The sequence below is a fragment of the Marmota monax genome, unplaced genomic scaffold (assembly GCF_021218885.2).
Source record: "Marmota monax isolate L192 unplaced genomic scaffold, Marmota_monax_Labrador192_F-V1.1 WCK01_AAM20220418_F8-fsc00023, whole genome shotgun sequence".
Classification (NCBI taxonomy): Eukaryota; Metazoa; Chordata; class Mammalia; order Rodentia; family Sciuridae; genus Marmota; species Marmota monax.
Genome location: NW_026692907.1, coordinates 6,321,573 through 6,349,273, shown reverse-complemented (window position 1 = coordinate 6,349,273; position 27,701 = coordinate 6,321,573). Strand labels below are relative to the sequence as shown.

The following is a 27,701-nucleotide window of genomic DNA, read 5'->3' as shown; positions in this document are numbered from 1 at the left end:
CCTATAATTAAACTAGCTTTGGAGCAGTGCCTCTTGGAGAGGGCGGAAGAATCAATTCTGTAGCTTTTGGATCTTGTTCTTTGTACACACTGCTCAGCAGTGAAGATGTTCAAAAAAGACTAGATGCTGTGGCTCAGGAACACAATTACCCAGCTATCAGGGTGAATGGATGATGGTCTCATCTTGGGGCATTCAAGCTCAGGGTAGCTGAGGGAAAGAGACAAGTGATGAATATGGTGACCTCTAGTTCTCTGTCTTTACCCCAATCTCATTTCCTTGCTGGGGATTTTATTTTATTTTTGTACCCTGGATGCGGTGATCACTGGGTAGCTTTGTGTTAAAGAGCTAATTAATGGTAGCTCAAGTCAGCTGTCTTATTTATGAGACTCTGGAGCAAGCAGAGACACTTCGCTCATCTGGAAAAATAAGTTGGGATCAAGCTGCATCTTCTATATAAATATGTGAGGCTGTGCTGTCAGACGCCAGTACCAGCCAGCGCTGTCTGGCTTCACATGAATCACTGAGATGACCCGGACCTTCATTCTGAGTTGATTGTAGCTAATGCATGCCATATAATCTCATATGCTCAGAATGTCTTGTGAACCAAGCATGCTATCAAGATGCAGTTTTAATTAACATTTGCTTTTTAGATAATATACGCAATTTATTTTGGCAAGAGTTCATTGAATGTAAAATCTACATAATTAAGATACTAAACCTACAATATTTTTTTCTTTACAGTATTTTTTTGCTAAATGACTCAGATTCAGCAACATTTATTACCCAGTATATAGCTGCAATAGGCAATCACAATTTCATAGTTTCTTTCTCTTTTTAAAAATTGTTTCTCTAACCAAAGAACACAAAGTCATATAGTTGATTCTGTTCTTGTTTTAGATTCAGGGCTATGAGGTCTTTTTCCTAGTTCAGTTTCACATTACAAATCGAACAAAAGAAATCATATTTAAGATTCTTCTGCACTGAAATCTCCTATAAAATTGTACCTTACTTTAGGAATTAGTGTTATTTTATAAAGGTATTTTGCTGTTTTTTACCACAAATGATGATGCAACTCTGGGGTACGGTCAAGTGGGGAGGGGTATCCAGGGAGAGACCTTGCAAATTATTAAAGTAAGCCTTCGTTTTCTGAGGACAGCCAGAGTCTCAGAGTGGAAATGTGACTCTCCCAAGGTCACACAACACATGGGAGCCAGAACCAAGGATAAAAGCCACGATGCTTGAGTAACCGTGCTTGCCTTTTACAAATATCTGCCCTGATGGTCTATCCTCAACAAGCCTCTTCCACCCTCATCAGTGATGTCTTCTAAACTTGAACATGCTTCCGAGTCATGGAAAGTAGGCATGCTTGGAAAAGAAAAGAAACAGACCAGACATGGCTCCCAAAACACTCCCCTAGAACAGAGAACAGCGCAAGCAGCTGAATCCCAGTTGCTTTGTTCTTCGTGATAATTCCTGTAACTGGGTCAGAGGGCTAATGACTTGGCTTCGGGACTCTGAGCCATATGCCTCCGTGATTTGCAGCCAGCTGAGTGCCCGCAGTGAGAACTGTCATGGATGGAAGGCCAGTGCCTCAGCTGAGGGAGGCTGAAGCCAGACCCAAGCTGGGAGTCAGAATCAGAATGGACCCTGGTTATGAGGCCATTTTCTAGATCTTCCCTCCACCCCTTCCAATCTGCTTGATTTTTCTGAGCTGCCAAGTTCCTCCCAGACAGGCCCTCGACAAGGGCTTTTCCTGAGGACTGTGACTGCGCTCACTCGGAACACGATAGGCAGGGATTGCGCCTGTGTCAGTCTCTGAGCTCAGATCTGCAGCAAGCTGCTAATTAGTGTCAGTAATTGCTGGAGGAGAGGATAGCTGGCTGCCCATCAGCACGGCGGAGGGGGTGCGAGCGCTCTCCCTCCCTCCTGCTCCTCCTTTCCAGCGTTAAGCAATAAATCTATATTGGTTAAATCGCCTGTAAGGCTGCTTGTTGAGCAGGACATCAGTGGTGTCCTGTCCCATTAACGGGTGTAGCTAATGTATGGACAAAAGGATGTGCTACCCAGATCAAGTGTCAGAGCCAAAGGGACTTGAAGGAACACTTTTGCAGAGTGATGTCCCAAGTAATGTGTTTCTGGGGCAACTCTGCTACAGAAAAGAGAATACAGTACTTTAATCTGAGAGCCACATGCCAACAGATGTGGGGGAAGAATAGGGCTCAGATTTCACAGAGACTGGCTTCCTTCTCTTGGTATCTCACAGCTGTGACAATGGGACTGGAAAGAACCATCATCCCTTAGGATTGTTAGAAGTTAAATGAGCTAATGAACATGCAGTCATGTGTCACTTTAACATGGGGATACATTCTAAGAAATGGTCGTTAGGTAATGACATCATTTTGGGGACATCTGGATTGCACTAACACAGACCTAGATGGAACGGGTCAATCCCTCCACTTGGCCTCAATCCTTTCAAGAGACGCATCAATGGGGGACATGTGGGGCTGCTATTGGTACAGCATGAAAGCAGGGATACACCCTAAAGTAACAGTTTAAGAGTACAGTGAAAGCATGAACCAGCAAAAGTCATTTATTACATCACAAGGAGGTGTCATCTGCCATATGGAGCTGTGTGTGCCCTACTATCAAGTAGGGCAGTGCAGTAGTGCACTCATACCAGCATCGCCACAAATGCATAAGCAATGGCTGGTGCTTCAGCACTGTAAGGACTACACTGTCATCAGGTGACAGGAATTTTCAGCTGTACCATAATCGCATGGGACCTCCATTGTATATCGCCTGTTGTTGACTGCAATGTCACTATGTGGGGCACGACTGCACGTTTCTCAGAAGGAAGCCTAGCATAAAATCACTGTTCCTAAGTGGAACAACCTGGGAAAATACTATGAATGCTATGGTTTGGATGTGAGGTGTCCCCGAAAAGTTCATGTGTGAGACAAGACAGGAAGGTTCAGAGGAAAAATGATTAGGTTAAGAGAGCCTTAACCCAATCAGTGAATTAATCACCTGATGGGATTAATTGGGTGCTGGCTGAAGGCAGGTAGGGTGTGGCTGGAGGAGGTAGGGCATTGAAGGCAAGACTTCGTGGTATATATTTGTATCTGGCAAACAGAGGCCTCTCTCTCTCTCTCTCTCTCTCTCTCTCTCTCTTTGCTTCCTGTTCACCATGTAAGCTGCTTCCCTCTGCCACACTCTTCTGCCATGACGTTCTGTGTCATCTTGAGCCTGGAGGAATGGAGCCAGCTGTCTGTGGGGCCTCTGAAATTGTGAGCCCCTAAATAAACTTTTCTTCCCTAAAATTGTTCTGGTCAGATTTTTTAGTCACAGCAGTGAAAAAAGCTGACTAAAACAATAAATTAGGTCAAAATATATAATATACCAGGAAGCTGAGTGGTTGCATGTTAGCAAATTTCAGGTAGTTTCCAAAGCACCTTTTAATGGTTTCTGATTACCCCCTCTCTCCATTGCCCTCTCTCACCTTTTCGGCATGTGAGGAAGATGTGAATGAATCATGACCACCAGATATCTGTGCTGCGTGCCACCTCCCCTACGTGCCCATGGTTTGTCACTCTGTGAGGCAGCCCTGAGGGTTCTGGGAACTCTCCTCACCTTATCTTACAGCTTTCTAAGATGTGCTTCAAAGCTCCCCAAAATTTGGATACTGGTATGCAATAAAACAGAGAGATTGTATGTTGCTTTATTTGCGTGTGATGTAATTGTAAAATAATGTTATTGATATATGAATGTATGTGCTGTTACCTTCCGTTTCCTAAAGATCTAAGTACTTTCTTTGCTGACAATGTTCATTTGCTTAGCAAATATATCTAGGTATATTATATTCTTATTTCATATAAGCATTTGCCAAGAAAATGTGTACTGCCTTTGTGCCTACACATCTCTTCATTTATTCATTCAACAAATATTTATCGAGCACCCAGAAAAATGCAGAATTTTAGAACAAGAAGATATGTAGGCAGCATTCCAGTCAGGGCTCTCAATTTAGAGAAGAGGAGCCTGGATCTTAATATAACACGGCCCTTCTTCCTCTCAGGTACTCTCCTCACCCGTCTTCACTTAGATTCCATAGTCCATCAATGTAATCACTCCAATAATAGGCCTCAGTGGTTTTTCCTCTCCCTCTCCACTCTGCTGGGCTGGTCAAACCATAATTCCTGCCCTTCTGCCTGGCCTGGGAGCAGTTGAACATGGAGCATAAAAGCCCACAGTCAGGTAGCCTGATCGTGTATCATGACCACGAATCTCCACCTCAGGGAATGCAGCAGAATATTGTGTAATGGTTCTGCTGTGGGACCGTGGGCAACTTATTCAACATCTCTGTGCCTTTTTATCCTTGTATAAAATTAGGATAATGACAGGTGCAGTGGCAAATGCCTGTAATCCCTGAGATTCCAGAGGCTGAGGCAGGAAAATTACAAGTTTGAGGCCAGCCTCAGCAATTTATGAGAACCTGTCTCAAAGGAATAAATAAAAGGGGCTACAGATGTAGCTTAGTGGGAATGCACCCCTGTGTTCAATCCCTAATAACACAAATTAAAATAAAATTAGGATAATAATTTTTATCTCATAGCAATGTTTTTAGGATTAAGGAATTGAAAATATTTGAGGCATTTGGAGCAATACCCAACTCTATATGAAGATATGATCATTATTATTTCTGGCTATCCTATATTGCTGAGCAATTTCTAAGCATACAATGGCTTCTGGGGCTCCAGACCTCTAAATCACATTCCAGGCAGCAGGAAGGGCAAGGTGGGTATTGCCTGTTATCACCTTTAAGGATCCTTTCCAGAATGTTCTCACAACACTTCTGTTTACAAAACCTGGTTTCATGGACATACTTAGCTATAAAAATGATTGGGAAGTAAGGTCTTCATTCTAATTAGTATTGTGCCCTGTTGGGTTACTGTTACTAAGGAAGAAGGGAATATGGAATATTTTCAGGCCATGCCAGACTCTGTTACCCTCTTGTGACCAGATGGAGTGGCTTCTTCTCTGTCTTCCCCTCACTTGACCAATCAGGAACATGCATCCCACTCTGGCATGCACCTGTCTGTCTTGGCCTCCCGGACATCAGACTTTTCTCCCTCTCTGGTCACTGTCTCTCTGTGTTTTGGGCTGGCTTCTCCTCTCCTTCCCACCTCTATCAGTGAGCCCCAGTCTTAACACCGAGCCCCTGTTTTTACTCCACCCTCTCTCCATAGTGGTGAATACTTCTCACATACCAGGAACTCCAAAACTGTACTACAGCCCCCACTTCCTCTCTTCACAGAGACACGCATACCCATTTGTTGTCTCCACTTGTGCACCAAAGAGCTCTCCCAAAATTTTGTTCTGCATGTGGCCATACCAACAATCTTCTTGAAGTCACTTAGAAGCTCTCCTAAAGTCTCATTTTGCCCCCCATATGCAATTCCTAAATTACCTGTCCCCTCTTTCCTCTGGGTGGTTACTGTTCTAGTGCAAGCCAGTGACATCCTCCCCTAGGCTGCTGAGTCTACCCACAGGCAGCCTCAGTACCAGGTCTCTGGAGCTGACTGCCTGGGTCCAAGCTGTAGCTCTAATATGCACCAGCTACATGACATGCACACGTTTTTTAATGTTTCTTTTTCTCACTTTCTTCATCTATAACATGAGAATAATAGTAGTACCTCTTTCATATGGTTATTGTGAGTATTAAATGAGTTAATATATGTAAGCACTCAGAGAAATGCCTGGCATATAATAAGCACAATCAATAAATGTTAGCCATTATCATTAGCCATTATTACTATACATTTTTCATGGAGAAGCCAGAATGATCTTTTAAAAACATAAATTAAATGCCATCACTCTTCCGCTCCAAACTCTCCAGTGATTTTCTATTTCAGTTATGATCAAATCCTAACACATTTGCCAAGGCCAAAGGTCCTGCAGGAACTAGCCCTTGACTCCTCCCATCTCAGCTCAGAGCTCTTTCCTATCACTCACTGCCCTCAAGCTACAGGGGCTTTATTTTAGGTCCATTAACATTCCATACCCTTTGCCTCCTTTGGGCCTTGGCCCTCATTCTTCCCTGAGGAAGGAATTTTCTGCCCTCCCTTCCTCCAGCAGCTCACAGGGATGTCTTCTTCCTTTTTTTAGAACTCAGCTCAATTATCTTCCCCTTCAAAAAGCCCTCTATCATGTACCCCAAGGACTACCCTTGAGCTGCTCACTCTCCCTCTTCTCTTTCTATGGTAGTTACCACTATTTTCTCCTTGTTTATCTTGTTGGTTAATTGGTTCACTCAATTTCTAGTAGGTCTTTCTCTACAAGATCGTAAGACCTGAGATTTTGCTTATCTTGTAGAGTCATGTATCTTAGGACCTGATATGCATTCTATATCAGGAATTCAGTTACTAGGTGCCCCCAAACCAGTTGGTAATAAAAGAGGAGATGGCCTCCAAGCAAGGCTTCCAAGAATAAGAATTTTCTGGACACTCAAGGAAAGACAAGGATTTGAGGCAGTAATGATAGTTGATATTTGCATATGGAGACAAATAGGAAATGGTATGGTACCTAATTAAAAAGTATGGTCTCAGATCAGCAGGAGGGGCCTCCTCTGGAAGTTTTTGAGGAATGCAGAATCTCAGGTCTTGGCCCAAACCCACTGACTCAGAATTTTAAGAAGCCTCCTAAGTGACTGTTAATAACCACAGGGTAGTGTGTTCAGGGAACGGAAAATAACCTTGGTCACTAGATCATATGGTGCAAAGGGAGATGTATCAAGGAGAATATAAACCAGCTGCATGTGACATACCCTCCAACACAGTGGCTTAACAATACTAGATACTTTTATTTGAATCTCGTATAAGAGCACAAATTCATCTGGCTTCTCTGGGCTAAGTTTTCAGGTGGTTGGCATATTCTCATTCTAAGTAGTTTTTCAAGGTGTACTTTTCCAATATCTGCCACTGTGCGCTTGGGTGAAGCCATCCCTCCTGGGCTCTGTTCCACAACAGCCAGTGAACAAACACCCACTATATGCTGGGAGCTGGGGTCAGAGCAAGGAGGGACACCTGACCCCATTCCTGAAGAATCTCAGCAGCTGGCATGGAGACCGGCAGGGAAATAGGCAGTTCTGATACAGTTCCTGATTCCTCCTTGTGACTTCTCAGGTCCCTGGATGTCAGGATTCAAGATGAGTTGGGTGAACAGGAAGGGGCCAGGAGTGAGGCCTTCCATGACAGAGGTTGGAAGGGAGCAGAGAAAACTTCACTTTTTCTCCTTCAAGATACTCCAGGAGAGAAAAAAAAAAAAGAAAGAATAATGATACGGATGGATTCTAACACCATGTATAATAATACAGAAAGAAACGACATGCCTGGAGTGACCCTGAAAATGAGAGGGGGAGGGAAACCTCGTTCTACAAAAGAAGCCACCTAAGGTACAAGGAATGACAGAAAACTAGTATTTTATAACACTGTTACACTAAATGAACCAGGAAATATTGTTAGTGGGTGCTTGCATCATTGTACAGAAAGTTGTTTGGAACAAGGGTATTCATAAGGCTTCCAGTACAGCCTCAGATAGCACCCGCAGGTTTCTGATTGATGACATGGGGAAAAAGGTATTTTTACAATGTAGAAATCTGTGGCCACCAGATGATAAATTTAATGTCACCAGTGATGGGGCCAACTGGAATCATGTGACTTAAACAGAGGATTAGTCTATGAAACAACTGGCTTACGTTATTCAAAAATGACAATGGAGGGGGGAACAAAAAGGGCTGAGGACTGGTTTCCAATTACAGGCTAACAAGAAATGACAATTAAATGCAACACAGGTTTCTTGGCTGGATCCTCGATGGGAAAGAAATGTACAAAGGACATTATTTGGATAATTAGGGGCCTCTGAATATGGGCTCTATGTTAGATATAGTTCTCTAATGTATTGAGTGAGTTCACAATGCTGTGGTCAGGCAGGAAAATGTCCTTACTCATAGAAGAGACGTGCTAAAGAATTTAAGGGGAAGGATAATGATTTTTGCCAACTTATTCTCAAGTGGTTTCAGGATGGGAAAAAGAAAAAGAAGAAGAAAAAGTATATATAGAAAAAGACAAGACAAAGTGGCAAATGGTAACAGTTGATGAGTCTAGGTAAAGAGCATTCAGGTATTTGTGCTATAATCGCAGCATTTCTATAGGTTTCCTTTTTTAAAAATAAAAAATGTTTTAGCATTCTTGGTGGCTATTAAGTAGAACAAGTAAATGCATAATTTACAATGAATCCCAAACTCGAATCATTTGGGATTTGGCTTGATCTGACCCATCAGCCTGCACCCCAAGAAATAGAGTGGGTCCTGGGCAGAAGCAAGCAGGAAGTTGAGCGTCTACAGGTGCCATTCAGCCTCTGCCGGCACCTTATGTTATCTGCCTTCTCTTTTGAGGGTCTGAACTAACAGGCCACGAACGAGTTCATGGTTTCCAACTAAGAAGCATTGAAGATAAAAATCTGCTTCCCTTTTCAACCCAAACCAAGACCCTAGTTTGCCTGCTGTACCCTAGGTCCATTTCTTGCTGGCCAAGGAGAATCTAGAAAGGAGCAGGAGGTCATCATGTGCAGATGGGTACCAGGGTTTTATTCATAGGGGTAGAAGCTGTTATTAGTGTGGGGAAGGGAGATAGAGATGAGATGGAATTATAATTATGAGAGTTAGGAAGAGTGAATTTCAAAGAACATTTTTAGTCACAGATGGCTGAAGAGAAATAGAGAGAACAGGCCCCAGCACCTCGTCTTCCTAGCTGATTGCAGGGAGGGGGAGCTCGCTAATGAACACATTGATTTCCCAGCTCCTCAGAACAATAGCAAATGCTTTTTGCAGTTATTAATTGGGATCCCACAGCAGGTGTGGGGGATGGAGGGCTGGTGATTCTAAGTTTATCTTTGGGGGTTAGGTGAATATAAAGAGAATGTAAAGATCGAGGAGGAAATAGCAGATAAATCTTGCCATATCTTAGCAGGAGAAAGGGACAGACTTCAACTTCAAGCCTGGCTCCTAGACAGCTTAACATTTTTTAGTTTAAATTTTCCTAACTGATAACAATTAGAATGATGTTTTTCCTTTTTATTTGGACAGCATGAGAATGAAGTGAAATAGTAAACCGATGGAACGAGTCCTTTTCAAGCTTTCTAATGTCATGTTATTTATTTTTCTTCAAGAAGAAAAAAGTTGTTTAAGAAGTTTTTTTGAGCACCTGCTGTATACCAGGTACTGTGCAAGTTCAAGGAATATGGCAATGAACTGGAAAATATTGTCCCTGCCTCCATGGAGTGGATAAGCTAACAAGGAAGAAGGGTGTTTACCAAGGACGTGTCAATGCAGTGGCTGGTACTGACTTCTGTAGGAAGTGTGAAGCCAGGATGAAGTGGTGAGTCAGCACAGGCCTCTTAAAGGGAGTGATGTCCTCAAGGAGGCCCATTGTAATCAGTAAAACCCATCATCTCAACACCACAAGGGGATCAGAGACATAAATGCTGATCCTGGTGGCCAGGTGGGCGAAGGTCTGAAAGTTTGTTAAGAGTGGATTGACTTCTATTTCCCTATGGAGGAAAGATAAAGCATGTGTGCTTCGAATGATCACTGTAGTCTCACTTCACCAAGTAGCCTAGTCTTGAGCTGGATCAACCTGTACGCTGAAGGACCTCTATTGTACAAACTCCCTGGGAACAGACCAGCATCCTAGCAGATGTATCCCTCCTACATGAAAATCTGATAACTTGAGGACAAAGCTCTGGTTTCTCCCAGAGCGGCCAGGTAATTCCTTTTTTCCTCCCAAATCAAGAGGCAGCAGGGGGCCAGGGTCCCTCTCCTGGAGTCACCTGACATCCCATTGTGTCCAGTCTTGCCAAGTCTAAGCACATGTCTCCAGGGAAGGCTGTCCGTCTCACCTGTCCAGCACCTATAGTTTTACCTAAGAGTTCTGCCTTGACCTTGTGCCCAATGGCCCTGGTAATATTTATCCCCAATCTTAGCCTAGCATCCTTTTTATAAAACTACCCTTGAAAAACAGGATTCATAGAAGTTGGTGGGCAGTCTAGAATTGCAAGCACAGGTCAAGGAGACTGGAGGTTTACAGGTAGTTTCACTGAGCAGCCACTGGAAGAGAAGCAAGGAGCTGGGCTTGGAGTCAACATACCTCTGGTTTAGTGGGGCAGCAGGTTCTGTGCATTGTACAAGGATTAAAATAAACGGGAGCAAGTATCACCAGGGCTCTGCAGTTGATTTGCTTTTTTCTTTCTTTCTTTTTTTTCCCCACCACTTGCTCTTTGTGTGGCTTTGTGCACAACAGTGAGTTGTGGCTGGACTACCAACTCAGGCTTTCTCCCCGTGTGGCAGGGGAGACAGTGGTCCATGAATGTGCGTGGTCTGGGGTAAGGACTCGTGGTTGTGGGAGATGAATCCTGTCATACCTACAGTATCTTAAACCGCTTTGACCTTTATTCTGTCAAACCTCTGCCTGCCCTAATCATTTAGCCATTTATATACATCAGGTATAATCTTTCCTTGTGTTTTCTGCAGAGATTTCCTGAATGGAACACAATGAGAGAATTTTCCATGGGCTTCTACATCTAACAATGGAATTAGATCACACACTTTTCATTTTGCCTCCAGGATCCAAAGCAATTCCCATCCCTGTTGATTTAGAACACATAAACTTCACATATAGATGAAATTAGGAAATAGCTTCTATTTCATGAGAATTTTTTTTTATCATGTGCTCTCTATTCAAGATTTCACAAAAGAAAGAAAGGAATAAAATTCACACATTTTCAAGAAACTGCTGATGTATTTTAATATCTCCCATAAGCAGGGAAATGTGTTTTTTAAAAAGAAGTTAAATTTTCCACATGTAAAGGAACACACTTATTGATGACATGGATGAATAAAACCACAAAGTAAATGTTGCTTAGGTTTTTCAAAAGTTGCCTTCTTATCCCCAGTGTCTAGAGCAACTTGAGTCCTACCCTCACCCCTCCCAACTTCACCCTACCACTAAGGGGCAAGGAATTAGTGGAAGGAGATGGAAGTTGTTTCCTGAATTAGTACACACACACACACACACACACAATGTAGATTCTTGCCAGGACAATCATAGATCAGCTGGTTTTATGTCCTAGACACTTGATGTGTGTTAACTCATTTAATCCCAACAAAATAGATGAAAATATCCCAGCCTTTGGGAGTAGTAGAGGTCAAAGTCTCACAAAGCCTCAGTCTTGGGAAAGTGCCTTAATTTTCTGAGTGTCAGTTTTTCAAATATGTAATGGGATAGTGACAACTACTGCAGTGCATTGTCAGAGACAGATGGGAAATCAGGTTTGTGGGAGAGAAATTGCAGAGTTGCTTGCTCTTATCCACCAAGTGCCACCCCAAGCAGAGGGGCAGTAGGTCCCAGCTGCAGGGACATGTCTCTCTGGGTTTACCAGTTGCCCCTTCAGATCCTTATTTCTTCCATTTGCTCTAGAATCCATTCCTTCCTGCAGAACCAGTTTTCCAATTGTCACATCAATTCCCTGGGGACTGATTGCTGTGCTCTTTTCAGTTCAATATGCTTCTTTTCCCTGCCTAGGAAACTGGATTCGGAGGCAGACAATCTGAGAATAAAATCTGCTTTTGCTGTGTAGCCTGTGTACTGTGACAAGCCACTTCCCACTCTTGGCCTCAGTTTCTCCACCCATAATATGAAACTCTGCGCTGTCCTCCTCACCATGTCCAAACCCCATCTCTGATGTCCCTGCCATCCTACATACAGGGAGCCAGGACAGCTCCTCCATCGTTTCTGTGCGGTCCCAAAGCAGCATTCCTGAGCCATTTCCGTGTCCCCTGTAGCACTAATGGCTGGGGAGGACAGGGATACAGTTTTGAAGCTGAGTGGTCCAGGAAAGGGCATCAGCTGCCAGCACAATCCTAAATGTGTGAGGTTTCCATCACGAGGGTACAGAGCAGCCTCCAGCCCAGGGAACCCAGGGGCTGTGATAATTGGAGACTCCATGTGGCTAAACTGAAAATTTTGCAAAATCAATTGAGAGGAAAATCAATATAAGGTTTTTTTCCCCCACAATGAGAAGACAAGATTCCCACACAATTAAGAATCGGGCCATGGTTTGCACAGTCTGCCTGTCTTGTTCTCTTGTTTCTGTGCCACAATTGTTCGTCAGAAATAATTAAACATTCTCCCATGGGCAACAATTACTTGCTTAAAATATTATGAGTAAGGAGAATACATTTATAATTACCTAACCTTTCTGAAGGTGAAAATATATATTATCCTTTGATAGAACAGAAAAAGCAGTTGCCAGATATGCCAGCCCTGTTCTCCATCCGCCCTGATTACGCTAATTGCCTGAGGGAGGCAAGGATACTCTTTTGCACACCAGACCTTCTCTTTCATTTTCCGCAACTTTTAGGAATCAAATCATGGTTCCTCTTTCTTGTTGTGTTTATCAGTCATTAAACAGCCAGCCTGTGGTGATTAGGATTGCCAGACAGCACCTTTGAATTGTCCCACTGCTATAATATAATGAGAGTGTCACCCGTCTCTCCTTTCTTTGGAGTACGTTTTATTATCTGTCACATGAAGACCCAAACCACGAGCCCAATGTTTCATGTTTGTGCTACTTTTCTGATTTTTATGTTAAGTTCACACAAAACGAACACAAGAAAATAATGATAATAAACGGTAAAATAATAACAAAAAATAATCACAGGAGCTAACCCTGAGTTAAGCATTTCTAAAGTGATTTATGTGTACTGTCTCATATAATTAAACAATTTCCATGAGGAAGGTTACTATTAACAACCCCCCATCTTACAGGTGGGAGAGTCACTGATAAGAGAACCGATGCTCAGAGATGTTAGGAAACTGGCCCAGGATGGAACAGCTAATAACTAATGAAGCTGGAGTTTGGTCCAGAGACCATTATACTGGTTCTATCAGATTTCCTTATCAAGTTATTTTGGTCCAATATTTTCTATTAACTAGCAAAACCCACATTTCCTATGAGATATTTATTAAAGTGCTAACTGAAATCATGCTTTTTATGTTAAAACCTTTTGTTTTCTAACTTATATGGGTTTACTATTTGTTTGAAATCTATGGGCATGAAATAACAATAGTAAAGTAGTAGTACCGCTTCATGAGCACACACCTCAGCTAGGCATTGGTCTAGGACCTTCTGTGATGCAGATTAGAAAAAATACCCTTGGTTTTCCAGTGGAGAAACCAAGGACTAAAAGGATTAAGCAGAATATCCAGGTCCCACAGCTAGTCATTTTACAGCAGGGACTTCAAGGTACATGTCCATCCCACTCAGCTAGTTTTTTTTTTTTTTTTCCTACAAATCATGTGTCAGGCACTGTCCTGTGAGTCAGGGCTGGTTGTCTCAGGCACTAGGGTTTGGAGTCAATATCTGACATAGCTTCTCGCATGTTTTTCTTCTGAAATTTTTCTCAATTGTGTTAGACAAATAAAAGTTTGGGGAACTCTTTTGAATTCTGGCAACTCTGCCACAGGCTGTGAAGTTATATAAATATTTTTTTTTTGGAATCATGCAGTTTTTCAAAACAGCTGTGTGCATGTGTGCTTCTGCACACACCGTGGACAAGAGGCTCTCATCTCAGAACAAGGGTTCTTTGTTTGATTTGGAATCTCCACAGTGGTGGGCAGTGAAGCTCAGTGTTGAGTGTTAGCTCTTCATTAGAACCAGATGGCTCCATACAAGAATTATGGTAGGAATACAGCCAGAATTTAAAACACAGGGGTTTCCTTGTCAATGAAGAGCTGCTTGTCTTTAATTTTGCAGATTTTTGAGAGGCAACAGTCTGGGGGTTAAGGTCACATTCTGTAGTCAGTCTGCCTGATTTTGACGAGTTCAATTCCCACACTGTGTGGACCATGGGCAAAGCATCTACCCATCTCGATCCTCCTCATCTCCCATACTGAGCAGTGCAGTTACAGTGCCCGCCTTATGGGTCTGTCACCTACACTTCATTTCTAGGACAACAGGGTTCAGCACATGGGCACCATGCAAGTGTGGGCAATTGCTACTGATAGTCATCCACACACTTGAACTTCAATGACAACTCAAAAAGAAGAGAAAAAAGGCACTTTGCTAACAACCCTTTTTCAGCTTTTACAAGGCCACCGTGCTTTTTTAATCCTCCCTTCTTGGGAAGGGTGAAACAAGCCTTCCATGGGCTTGCACAGTGACCTGGAGCAACCTGGGACAATTAGCCCCTGTTGAGGCTTGTTCTCTTTGAACAGTGCGATATAAGTTGATTATTAGAACAGGCTGTAAAGTTTGCTGAGCGCTTAGAAACCTTTCTCTGCAGGTCAGCCAGAGTGATCTTTTTCAAATGCTAATCAGATGACACTTGAGTTTCAGTCTTTCTAGTTTCTTCCTATTGCACTCAGAATCCAATTCAGATTCTTCCCTGTGGACTACAAGGTAGCTGCCTCAACCCTAGGCATTGGGCACCCTGGGCTCCTCTCCTCTCCTGAAACATACCATGTCTCTTCAAAGACCAGACTGTTTTATCTCTGTGAGTCCCTCATTCATGAAGTTGGCATTTCCCATCTGTGGGCTCACTTTAAGATATCAATTCCATCAGAGATGCCTGCCCCAATCACCCTGCCCCCAAAGGGCACATAACCCAAACTACGACCTTTATTCTGTTTAGATCCACTGTCATCCTTTTATTTCTTCTGTTTGTCTTTCCTGCTGAACTTGGTCTGAAGGCAGGGACCAGGGCTGGCTGGCCCTTTATTGTGTCCTGAGTGCAGCACAGAGAATCTGAGTGAAAATTTACCTGAATCAAAGGTTCACTTAGTTGCCTCTGAAATATCTGGAACTGAATTCCCCACTTAATATTGGCTCTGCTCTAAATGCCATTTGTTAATTTACCTGATTCCTTCATCCCCCTCTGACCCACCGTAGAAAGTAAACTAGTTAGAATGAGTGGTCCATCAACAACTATGATCTTTTTGTTTATTTCAGGCCCTTGAACAGAAGAGGTAAAATTTCCCATTAGTCCTAGAGTTTTCCGTGTCTATCCCTGGAATATAATATTCTTGAGAGTGTCTTCATATCTTTTGGGAAAGAACTAAGAGACCATGAGGATTGACAAAGCAGCAGTCCTCAAATCAGCAGCATCACCCTCTCCTGGGAAATGCTTAGGCTCAGGGGCCACACTGGACCTGCAGAGGCAGCTTTGGGGGTGGGGCAGCCACCAGTACTTAACAAGTCCTCATGGGACCCTCAAACTAGCTAGCGTTCAAGAACCGCTGAGATAAAATAATTGTTGTCAGAGAAGGCTGGAAGTTGCTAAGTTCTAGGAATGCTTCTGCAATGTGTAATTAACATCGATGCACCTGGAACTGGGATTCAGACTCACACCAGGCAGGGTCCCAGGCTCAGGGGACTCACTGATGAGTGAGGAGAGAACAGCAAGCATCTACTGCAAGGTATTGTACTCAGTACTCCTCAGGTAGAGGCCAACAATATCTGCAGAAGCACAGGAGGTTTCAGTTTAGAATCGTGGAGAGTAACATAGAGTCAAGGTAAACAATGGAGACTTCAGAGACAATTGGCCCAAGTTTAAGTCATGCTTCATTACTCGCCCACAGTGATCCTGGATAAGTTACTTAATCTCCCTGTGCTCCACTTCCTAGCTTAAAATGAAAATGGTAATATACTAGTATATTAGGGTTGTTGTGCTGATTAAGTCATTTAATAATTGAAAAGCACTCAGAACAGTGCCTGAGTCATCCTGCATACATCAATTGCTCTTACCATCATCTGACTGCACACACAGGTAATCAGATGTGGTAAATTCATCATGGTGGGTGATTGAGAGGAAGTGATTCAGGAAAGTTTTCCACCATAGTTGACATCACATCGTAGTTTAGAACTTGGCTATTCAAAGTGTGGTCCTGGGACTAGCAGCATCAGCATCACCTGAGGGCTTCTTAGAAATGCAAAATCTCATGCTCCCCCAACCCCAGCCCAGGTTTACAGAATCAGAATCTGTATTTTCACAAGATCCCCAGGTAATTCTTCTATGCGAATATAAAACAATCGAGAAGCACCAGTGTAGAGTAGCAGTTCTGAACTGTGTCTGCAAGTACCTGAACCCGGAAAATGCCAGCAAAATACCACTGAGCCATGGGACAGAATCCTCCTCAGGTCTGTGTTGTGGAACTGTGGCTTTTGAGATGGGAAGTGGTGGAAGGGTGTGTACAGACACAGAAAGTCCTGCACTAGCAGGTTTGAAGTGGGGAAGCCACATTGTACTGGAAAATGTCCAACATGGTGAACAAGGTCAGAGAGAGGCAGACAAGAGTGCAGAGGGAGGCAGGTGGTTCCTACAACCTATGGAGAGATGAGACACAGAGGTAGTAAAGTAGAAAGGGAAAGCAGTCTTGGGGGTTATGAGAAGTTGACCTGTCCAGCGGGACTAAACACGGGAAAGGAAGAAGGCAGAGAGTGTGGTGCAACTCGGGATTGGAACTTATCTGACTTTAAAAAACTGCTCTTCAGATCCATTTCAAGGGTTTCTCTCTGGGTTGGCTTTCCAAAGTCAGCTGGGAGAAGAGCCTTTAAAACTGTCATTTACCTGGGAATTCCTCATAGTATACCCAAAAGCATTTGGTATTGTTTCTTGCCACACAAGGGCTTGGGGACAAAGTGTCCTTTCAGAACCCTAGAAAAATCCTTTCAGAACCACTTTTAAAGACAATCAGCATTCTTCTATTTTTGTCTAATGTCTCTAGCAGTCTATTTAATTATTATAGCAAAACCTCTGTTCCCTAGATCCCTTACGAAAGGAGTCATTCCTATGGAGGTGAAGTTTTCAGCTGATCATTGATGTGCAGGAAATTTTTATTTAAAATAGTATTCTATTTTGAGGATATATTTTAATGTGATGGTTTACCTTTTTATTTTTAGCAATGGGAACCTTCTGTAAAAATAGAATTATACATAGAATTTCAATATATAAAACAGAATAAAGAGAGTTACCTTGATTCATGAAGAAAAGATAGACCCAAGCCCCAGGCACTTGCCTTTTAACTTGTCCTTAATTTGGTCCCTGAGATAATGCCACAGATATCTTGGAGCCTGTTGAATACTTTTAAAACTATTGGTTTTAAATCAACTTACTCTTTACATCATTGACTTCTTAAATAGAAGAATCAAGTGTAATTTTTTTTTTTTACAACTGGGACTTTGCTATCAAAATCATTATTGTGATATGATTGAGTAGGTCCAAAGAACTTTCATTGAAAGTGGTAGGAATCTAACTCTAATGTAAGCAAAATTATGATTTTATTGGCATGTGCCAATAAAATCATAGGAAGTCTCAGAGTGATGGTTGTTTATCAGGCAAGGTTATATCCCAGTGTATCATCAGGACCAGTCTCTTTCTTCATCTATTGATTGTACCTGTCTGTTTGTAAATGTGTAAACATTTAACCCTACTCAAGCCTGTTAACAGAAATTCTCTGTTCCCAGCAAACAAGATAATTTTGGCAGTTTCAGGTAAAATCCTTGTAGGTCTCAATCCAAAAGGAACAGAGGCCCTCTTCCTCAGTATCCATATATCAGTCCTTATGGAAGGACTTCCAGTGATGCTTCCTGGGCCACATGCCAACCCTTAAAGCCAGTGAGTAGAGAAGTCCTAGTGATTGACACTTCCTCCAGAACCCCATAGGTTGGCCTGGGTGGGACAACTGTCCAGCTATCAATAACAATAATCTGCTAGGCAAATATAGAGGAATAAATGTCTATTTTGGTGGTGTAGGCTATCTTTTTTTTTTTTTTAAGTTACTGAATTCCTACTATGTGCTGAGCATTGTAAGCACCCAGGATTGAGCATGCAAGCACATGGGTGTATGGGTAAATGACAGATTATTGTTATAAATTGTGACCATAGGGAATGCACCAAGTGTTCTCAGAGAAATGTTCATTGACTGAATAAAGGGGCAGTTAGTTGTGCCAGAGAAAATCAGGAAAGACTTTACTCAGGAGATAATATGCTATTTGCATGGTAAAGGGGAAAAGGAGCTTGTTAGGTAGAAGGAGCAGAGCATGGAAAGATAGGGAGGTAGGAGTGGGGATGGGGTGGTTAAAAGTGAGAAGTTGGGGGTCATAGACCTGGCAGCAGAAATGACTCTCCTTCCTCAGTTTGTCCACACCCTACTATTATCTACCAACTCACCCCCTAGGATTGATGTTGCACCTCAAAGACTGGAGAGATGGTGTGGACCTTCATGGCTGCTGTCCAACATCACCTCCCCAGTATTCAGACCTGCTTAGACTCCATTTCCCCAATTCTAGCCTGGCTCACACCTTCCAAGATCCTCCACTCATCCTCCTCTCCATTCTAATTACTGCTTGCCCCTGTGCTACAGCCCATCATTACCATCCTCCAAATCTTCTTTCCTGTGCCATTTCCCCTATTGTTTCTTCTACATTTTGACCTTCTCACAAGAAAAAGCAACACTTTTAAAGACAATCAGCAAATCAGAACGTGTCTCTACTCCAGTGATTTTTTTTTTCCCCTTCATATCATGCTACCTGGTAACATATAAAAAATGTTCCATAGACAGGCTATACCCACATACTCTGATTTACTAGGTCAAAGGTGGAGCCTGAAGTTCAGCAATTTGTAAAGTTCCCCAAGTTGACTTTAATTTGTGGTCAGTTTGGGATCTGGTGCTCTCCACTCATTATGCTAAGTGCCTCAGGGTGCTCTCTGGGCTTTGGGCCATTCTCATAAAAACCCACCCATGGCAACCCTGCCTAAAGGTCCTGAGCTGCTCTGGATGCCTCTCATGACATAAGTGTGGTCCCTTGAAAACCACCAAGACTTTGCTGTAGTCAGGTTTCATGACATTATCCCAGGCTTGTTACACTGTTGTCTTGTTCACAAAATTATGTTTTAGCCTTCTGGACATGTAATTTTGCAAATCAGTGTCAGGTACAGAAAGGATCCTGTCACTTGAACAGCACATTCAGTAATTTTAAAGGTCAAAGACCCACATGGACATTAGCTTCCAGCTATTGAAATACACTGATTTAAAAACACAACAAAAAAATGTGGTCATGTGGCACAATGGCTATTTATGCATATAAAAATTAGCTCATTAGATATGCTCCTAACCAGTATCTCAAGTACTACTCACTGATCATCATGGCAGAAAAGCAGTGGTAACTACAGAAGTGGGTTTCATTCTGAGGATGTTGCAACAACAGCTCTCAGTGACAGCATATCTGTGACAGGCACCATGTTGCTGGTTAGTTTACCCTAAATCCCCACAACCCTGCATAGTGGAAAACTCACTTATAGAAGGTAGGGAACACATCCAGGATAACACATTTACAGGTGCTAGCGCTAGTATCTGGTGCCAGATGGTCTGAGTTCAGGTATGCCTACTGTCCACAACACTCACCATCAATGCCAACAGGGTACAGTGAGCATGCTCCACGGGAGGAAGGCTGCCTGTACGGTGGTATGGTGTGGTGTGGGAGAATCTGTCCACAACCCTTGCCACGTGGACTATTGTTTCCTTAACAAAGAATCTGCTGATTTGGCAAGTGCAATGTGATAGGTCAGGTAAATTGGTATTTTTGGTCAGATATTAGTGGGCAAAAATAATTTTCTTATTTTTGCATTATCTGAACAGTTTGTATTGGAGGTAAAAAAAATCAAGGGTGTGTTCCTTTCTTTGAACTTTAGACTGGGGAAGCTAAAAAGAATAATAAGATTTTGAGCACGGGTTTTATATTTATACCACACCATCAAAAGAGAGAAGTACAAATTCCCAGTCACCCTCACCAAAAGATTATAAAGCACATTTTGTTTCCTTTTTCAGTTGGTCAAAAATTGTGTCTCTGAACTGTTTGGTATCTGGGAGTAAAACCACTAGCAAAATGTCTGTTTTGATAAATCGGGAACAAAAAGACCAAAACTAATGACTTCCACAATGGAAGCTGCCCTGGGAAATATAATATAGGATAGTGGAATCGGGGGCTTGTTTACTATGATTCTGTGTATCCATCTGATGGGGAGTATAAATAGATTTCTTTACACAAAGGGACCCGGGGAATAGCGAATCGGGGAATAATTGACTTGTCTTGGTATGTTTGTGAATGTGCATTTTTATCTGATGGCAAATATGCTGTTGGCCTTTGAGTCAGTCACTCACCATAAAATTTCCTCAGCCACATATGCAACCAAGAGAGTGGGCCCATCCCCCTCCTCAAAGAAAATATTTGAAATTAGCATTAATCATCCAGTGTGGTGGTTTGGGCCCTACAGTGAAAGCCACCTACTGCCGCTGAATGGCATTCAGCAGGCAAGAAGTCATTTGCAATATAATTTAAATGAAGAGTTGGTTTCCTTTCCCATTTAGAACACACCAGTATGGAAAACTGATTGTCAGACATGCTGGTGATGTGCATCAACTTGGCTATTCACTCAGAAAATGAAGTTTCCTGAGACACCGGCACATTTAATTTATTTTTTTCCCTGTGAAGTTAACTTCAAGCTTGTTAAATACAATGACTATCCAAACCACAGAAAAACCAACACCATTAATTTTAATGCTTATAATGTAATAGAGGGAGATTATATTCATCTGGGATTTTTCCCATTTAATAGAATGTTTACTTGCCCCTCTCCTTATGAGTTAATTATTATTTTCCCTCCATAATGCTCTGCTTATATCTGAGCCGCCAAACAGTCTGTTAATGTCTTGAGTTTAAGAATTGCTGGTGAAGCCAGCATTTTGTAATGTTATCACTAAAGCTTTAATAACTTGGCAGTGTGCTGAGTGACTGTGGCTGATAGGAATACAACGGGTCCCTTACAGAGCTCTCATCTATTTTTATAAAACATTCACTTTTCGTATAATTTCTCTTCTATGCTTTGATTGTCAGGTTGAATGACTTTTCAGTGAATTATCTCGTAGTAAGTTAAGATGTGGTGACTTTTCCTCTCTTATCACTCAGGTCTATCTATTTTTAGTTCATCAATTTATTCAGTTTATAGGCACTTGGTGACATCCCACTTGCATCAGTACTGTGCTGAGTAGTAGGGATGAATGACTAAAACGCGGTGTCCATCTTCAGGATCTTACAGCTCTGAGCAGAATTTGCAAACAGGAGCAGCAGCCCAGGCACAATGAGACAAGTGATGTAGGAGAACTGGGTATGAAAGGTACGAGGTGAGGTGGGGCAGTGGAGGGAGCTCTTCCCAGAAGGAGAACTGTCCAGAAAGATTCTGCAGAGCAGGAGATGCTAGCACTGGATCTTGGACCTAGGTCTTGAGTTCTTTAAGTGAGCGGTAGAATGATGGACGAGAGTGAGAGAAGGCAAGGCAGGGAGAGGAAAGAGCACGTTTAAAGTTGTAATGAAAGCCATTTGTTGAAAACCTTGTACAAATGGTCTTCAACTCATGGTGGGTCCCCTCCCAATAAACCCATCCTAAGTTGAAAATACTGTATGTTGAAAACGCCTTTAATCCACCTGCATTATTGAGCATCACAGCTTCGCCACACAGTGCCCTGTAGAGAACGGGTTGCTTCCCCTCAAGATCACATGGCTGACTGGGAGCTGCAGTTTGCTGTCATTGCCCAGCTTTGAGAGAGGACATCAAGCACATATTGGGAAAAGGTCAAAATTCAAAACTCAAAGCACAGTTTCTATGAAATGTGTGTCACTTTTATATCATCATAAAGCTGGAAAATCATAGGTCTGTGTATATACTTTTTAAATGATAATATAAGCTGACATTCACCAAGCCTATCATTTACCCAGCACTGTTTCAAATTCTTACATCTGCAAACTCAAACCTTGCAATGATACTTTGAAGTGGGTATTATCAGTATCTCATTTTATAAGTAAAATTGATGTCTGGAGAGATTTGGTAACTTTCCAAATATCACAGAGTTGGCAGGTTCAGAATCAAACTGAAACTCAGGTTCTTTGACTCCAAAGTCAACAAGTATCAATGTTAGGTTCCTGGCCTTTGAGACTTCAGTCCAGATGATGAGGCATGCAAACAGTGACCGTTATGCTTTACTCTGTGTTTTAGTCAGCTTTTTCACTGCTGTGACTGAAAAGACCCAACCAGAACAAGAGCAGAGGAGGAAAGGTTTAATTAAGGGCTCTCAGTTTCAGAGATCTTAATCCTTAGAAGACAGGCTCCATTCCTTGGGCTCAAGATGAGGCAGAACATCGTGGTGGAGGGAACCAGCTCACATGATTGTCGGGAAGCAGAGAGAGAGAGAGATCTCAACTTGCCAGAGATAAATATATACCCCAAAGCCACGCCCCCAATTCCCACCTCCTCCACCAACCCCAGCTACCTTTAGCTACCACTCAATCCTATTAGGTGATTAATTCACAGATTGGATGAAGGCTCTCGTAACCCAGTCATTTCTGTGAACCTTCTTGCTTTGTCTCACATGTGAGCTTTTGGGGAACACCACATCCAAACCATAATACTCTGTCTAGGGGAGATAAAAACTTCATAGATGACTTGTGGGGAGGATTCAATGAAATATAAATAATAGGGTGCTTATAACAGGGCTTGTATATAGTAAAGCCTGCATTGATTACTGGAATGAAGATTAATGTCTTCATATTGCTCCTAAGTACTTAGTAATAGTATTTAAGATTGCAGAGGTGGGGTAGTTGACTTTGAAAGGTAATCACTAAGTTTCCTTGTGTACAGTTGGTGGCATTTCATATGGACCTGGATGAGATTTGGTATAGAAAGTATTTGGCAACCTGGGGATTGTTTCAGCAAGAAATAGGATGCAGAAATGCAAGCAGACTGGGAAAAATCATGTTTTAAAAAAGTCAATAGACTCATTTGATTGAAATAGAGGATCTCTGTAAAGAGAAGCAGGTAGACAGGTAACAAATCAAACACAGGCAGAAGTTGTTTACAGCTAATGATGTTTGTTGAGTGATTGGCACTGTTTACATTTTGTATTATTTGGTTGTGAGACATTTTTTTTCTGGGGTTATTGACTCATTTTTGTTTCCATTTAAAAATAATGAGCTTCAGAGAAGTTGGACAAATTTCCTAAACTCAAAAGTAGAACTTGAGGGGAAAGGGAAAAAAAATCAAGGGAGAGAAATGAATTACAGTAGATGGGGTAGAGATAGAAGATGGGAGGGGAGGGGAGGGGGATAGTAGAGGATAGGCAAGATAGCAGAATACAACAGTCACTGGTATGGCAATATGTAAAAACATGGATGTGTAACTGATGTGATTCTGCAATCTGTATACGGGGTAAAATGGGAGTTCATAACCCACTTGAATCAAATGTATGAAATATGATATGTCAAGAGCTTTGTAATGTTTTGAACAACCAATAAAAAAAAAAAAAGTAGAACTTGAACTTGGACTTGAATTCAGGTCTATGTTAAACAGCCATGTTCTTTTGCCCATACTATCATACTTTCATTTTTAACATTTTCATCTTTCTAACACACCATCAATATTTATAGAATAATTGTCCAGGTAAAGGGATAGGAAAAAACAAACATGTCAATGTGTTCTTCTTAGGATTCTTCTTATCAATCACTACAGTCCAACATTTCTGCAGTTAATAGCCTGTGTCTCCTTTAATTAAGGTGGGAAGAACTGGTCGTCTGTTTGATTTTTTTTCATAACCCCCCACCATCAGCTTTGCTAGTTGTGTCTACCTGTTATAACATGTGCCATCACTAATATACCATCGCCTGGAAGAGGAGGAAACCATTAAGAGTTTGGGTTTTGAAGAAGGATCACTAGGTGTTTTGGGTTGGGATATTGATGTGCCCTTTATAGCTGTGGTCACAAACACATTTCCTAAGTTCTGTGTGTAGGTTTCTTTATCCATTTAATCACAGTGTTAGTAGTACCTACAGTCGTGGGTTGCTGCCAGCAATAAATGGCCTAATACGTATAAAGACTAAATACTACTTAAAATGCTATGATCCTGTGTTAAATGTTAGCATTGATATTTGTCACTATTATGACTTCTATTTCATGTCTCTTTAAATAAAGAATTTGGATAAGCCCTGTTGGTGAGGGTGGGAAAAAGTCTTTTCACACATTGCTGAAAGAAGTATAAAATTGTTGACCCTTTGAGGATGGCAATTTAATATCTATCAAAAAAATACTTTAAATATAGTTTTGTTTTTTTTTTTTTTTACCCAGTATCTCCACTTCAAGATACTTATCCTGCAGTACAATTCATACAAATGAAAATGATATCAACTGTACCTTTTAAATTTTGGCTTGTGGATATATATCCTAGGCCAAGATTTAAAAATGAAGACTAAATAGTGTTTCGTGCATGTTTGTGTCCTCCTCTTAGTCTAGGACAGCCCTGTGCACAGAGACCCTGACAAACTTCCTTTCATTCAGCCCAGCACGATTCCTAAGTGTCTGCCCCACACCCCACATGCACCACTTGGGCTTAGCTGGCATGGGGCAGCCTGAACCGTGTCCTTCATCTCCTTTGTTATCACCAGCCTGTGCCTATCCTCCTTCCTCCTCCTTGCTTTCCTTTCAAAATTGATACATACATTTTTCCCTTACAGTTATTTCCTTGGCTTCTCTCGATGAGGATTCCTGACTTGTGGCCCTGGCAATCTTGGGGAAACATCATCCAATTTCTTCGATCCAGACCACGGGGGCCCCCTTCTCCCCAGCATCACCCCCACGGAACTTGGACACGTTGACGGAAGCAATTTTTAGGACCCTTGTGAGTAAAATATTGACTCTTCACTGAAAATCATTTCGATCGTCCCCTCCCCCTGCTACTTACTCTTCACTTTGGAGCGTGATTTTGTTTCTCTTAAAAGCCATTCCAATTCTGTTCTTTCTAGAACTAACTGCTGGCTCCATAGTTAATATTCCAAGGTTCATTATTTGTTTAATCACTGTCTTATTCAATGAGGTGGTAGCCAGCAGAATCTGAGAACTGAAAGGCACACGCCTTTGTTCTCCTCCTGTGTGGTTCCATTCAGGGTTACTTGTCTCTGACTTAGATTGGAGACTAAATGGATTAGAATAAAACCAATTTAAGGGAAAAAAGAAATGTTCACAGAAACAGAAATAGAGAGTCCTGCTATCTTGGCTGCCTAAGATCTGCAGACCTCACCAAGGAATTTAAAAAGTAATGTTTCTTATCATAAGTGACAGAAATATGCTGCTTTCTGCATCAATAGATATGAAGATTAAAGGGTCTGACCGTATTAAACAATTTTGCACAGCACCAGGCACTTTGGGCTGTGCTCTCTGCCTTATTACCCTTCATCTCGTGGCTATTTCAGGCCCAATTTAAGAATACAATGCAGTCTGGCTTTGCAAATTGACATCCTTTAATTTAAACTGTCTTATGGGAGAATTAAGAAATTATGGAACAATTATTCTCCCTCAGTTGAAAGCTGGATGACATCCTGAGATTCTTGTACATTAGCCATTTGAATTGATTAAGTCACGTAATTGAATTACACCTTTGCCCCCATAATATCTTGTGGCAAATATGTTGGTGTTTCGTGTTGGGAAAATGTTCTCATAAAAAATAGAGTTGGGGCCAGGGTTACAGATTGACCTGAATGTCAGAGAAAACCTCAGAGCAGAGTGGGCTGACACTTTGAGGTTTTGTGGGGGAGGGTGATTAGCGGAGTGGGTGTTCCATTTGGAATCACAATGGAAGTTCACAGATCAAAACGGTATGCATGATATCCTGTGTATCCTTCCCCAGTCTCCTTTTGCATTGTCCTTGAACAGTTAGCTAAAGTGTCTGGTGCTCATTTTCAAAGTGTTTTCCAACATCCCCTAGGAAGAAAAATGCTGGGTTTGGTATACCTTCCTTTGTCCTGCACAGTTTTCCAAATATGTTTTCATCGTAGTACCTACCCCTATTGACAAGTCTCCTTCCCCAGACCACGAGGCTGGAAACCCTGTTAGGATAATGGTAAAACTGGCTAGGTGTTTGTTGCATGAGGTTTTATTTGGAAGTCTCGATGGTTTAGTCTCTAAGATACGTTCTTTTGTCGCCCAAGCACAGAGGAAGAATCTATTAGTGATTTTTAAGCCATCATTCTCAGATAGGGCTTTTTTTTTTCTTTTTATTACTTGTGTCATTGGACAGTTGTATCAAGGATTTGTTAAACGCAGCTCTCTGTTTAATAAATATCTGCTAGAAATTTATTATACACAAAAGATAGACTAGATGCTGATGAGGAAAAATAGCCCAAACACATTTCTTGTTCTTTATAGAAGCTCAGAATTTAGTTGGGGATCGGGGAGGTCTGTGCAAGAAATAGCATTGGAGAATGAAGGAACAGGCAGGAGGCAGTTGAATAGTCCAGGACTATGAGAAGGGCAAAGGTACATTCCATTTCATTCCTCTCTGAAGTTTGCACTGCCTTGGTCTGCCCAGCCCCCTCCCACATCATCCATTTGGAATCCAGCAGAGAAGAAAACTCTTAGACTCATGTCCTGTGGTCAAGCTGGATGCGTGCCTTTCATTTGAAAACTCCTGCAAAGGAAAGAGGGTTTAAAGCACTGTTCCTCTGCACCCTTACCCAGCCCCGACTCCCAACTCTACCACACTGTGCAGCATTCTGGGTATTTTGAGTTCTTTGTCTATTCTGTGTGGTGCAGGAATCTCTTGCTCGTTTTAAAAAAGCACTTTACCTTTTCTTTACCTTTATCAAAGAACACTCTAGGAGCTTTAAAACCCTACCACAGCTATCCTCCTGAACACTTCTGTGTGGAAGGGATTAATCAAGTCTGTCAAACATGGAGCAGTAAAACCTTTAATATTTCTAAAAGGTTTAAAGCTAGCATATTTATCACATGCATCATTCAAAATAATCTTTCTTTCTATAAAAAAAAAATTAAGTGCTTACTGTGAAATATTGTGGTGATGAGCACAGTGGGCAAAAGGCTCATGCAGGGGCCCAGTTGTGATACTGGAACAGAGATTCTGGTTGAATCTTGCCCTGACATCACCCTAATAGGAGCCACCCTTCCTCTCCCACACAGCTATTTACATGAATGTTCAACATTGTGGAATTCTAGAGTCTTGGTGTCCAAAGGGAAGGGGAAGTAGGAGAAAGAGACTGAGTTTAGTTGAGTGTTTTCTTCATGTCAGGTATTAGGTATGAGTGCCTCAAATGGGTTGTCACATTTTAATTTTCAAAACAGTCCTTTTGGAGTAGTCACTATCATGGCTGATTTATATACAAGGCAACTAAGATTCACAAATGAAGCAATTTGCTCGAAATCATATAAATATCCATTTGCAAATCTAAGACGTGACCCTAAGCCTTCCTCATTCTTCCACTCTCTGTATGTGGCAAATGCTTAGCACCAGGCAGGTAGCTGGAGAAGGTCTGTCAAAGTTGCTATGAAGGTTCTGGGAGTGTTATTGAAAGATCATTATTTTATAGATGGGGAGACAGTATAGATAGTTGGACACGGTTCTGAAATGTGTGTTTTAAAATGTTTAATGCAGTAGTCGTGCTAATATTCCTTACAGTAGGGACAGATTCACTCAGGGCTTTTTATTACTGTAATTGATTCACTGTAACTCGTGATTTCTAACCCCCTTGTGAAGGAA

General features: G+C 41.8%; 1 protein-coding gene across 2 annotated transcripts in view; it reads left to right on the top strand.

Annotated features, from left to right (window-relative positions):
- The window catches only part of Dab1 (DAB adaptor protein 1), a 1,164,537-nt gene that overhangs the window by 298,236 nt on the left and 838,600 nt on the right, over window positions 1-27,701 (top strand). For both annotated transcript variants that reach the window (XM_058581502.1, XM_058581503.1), the window contains exon 2: window positions 24,667-24,830. The gene's annotated coding sequence lies outside the window, so the exon portion shown is untranslated. The remainder of the gene's footprint in view (window positions 1-24,666; window positions 24,831-27,701) is intronic.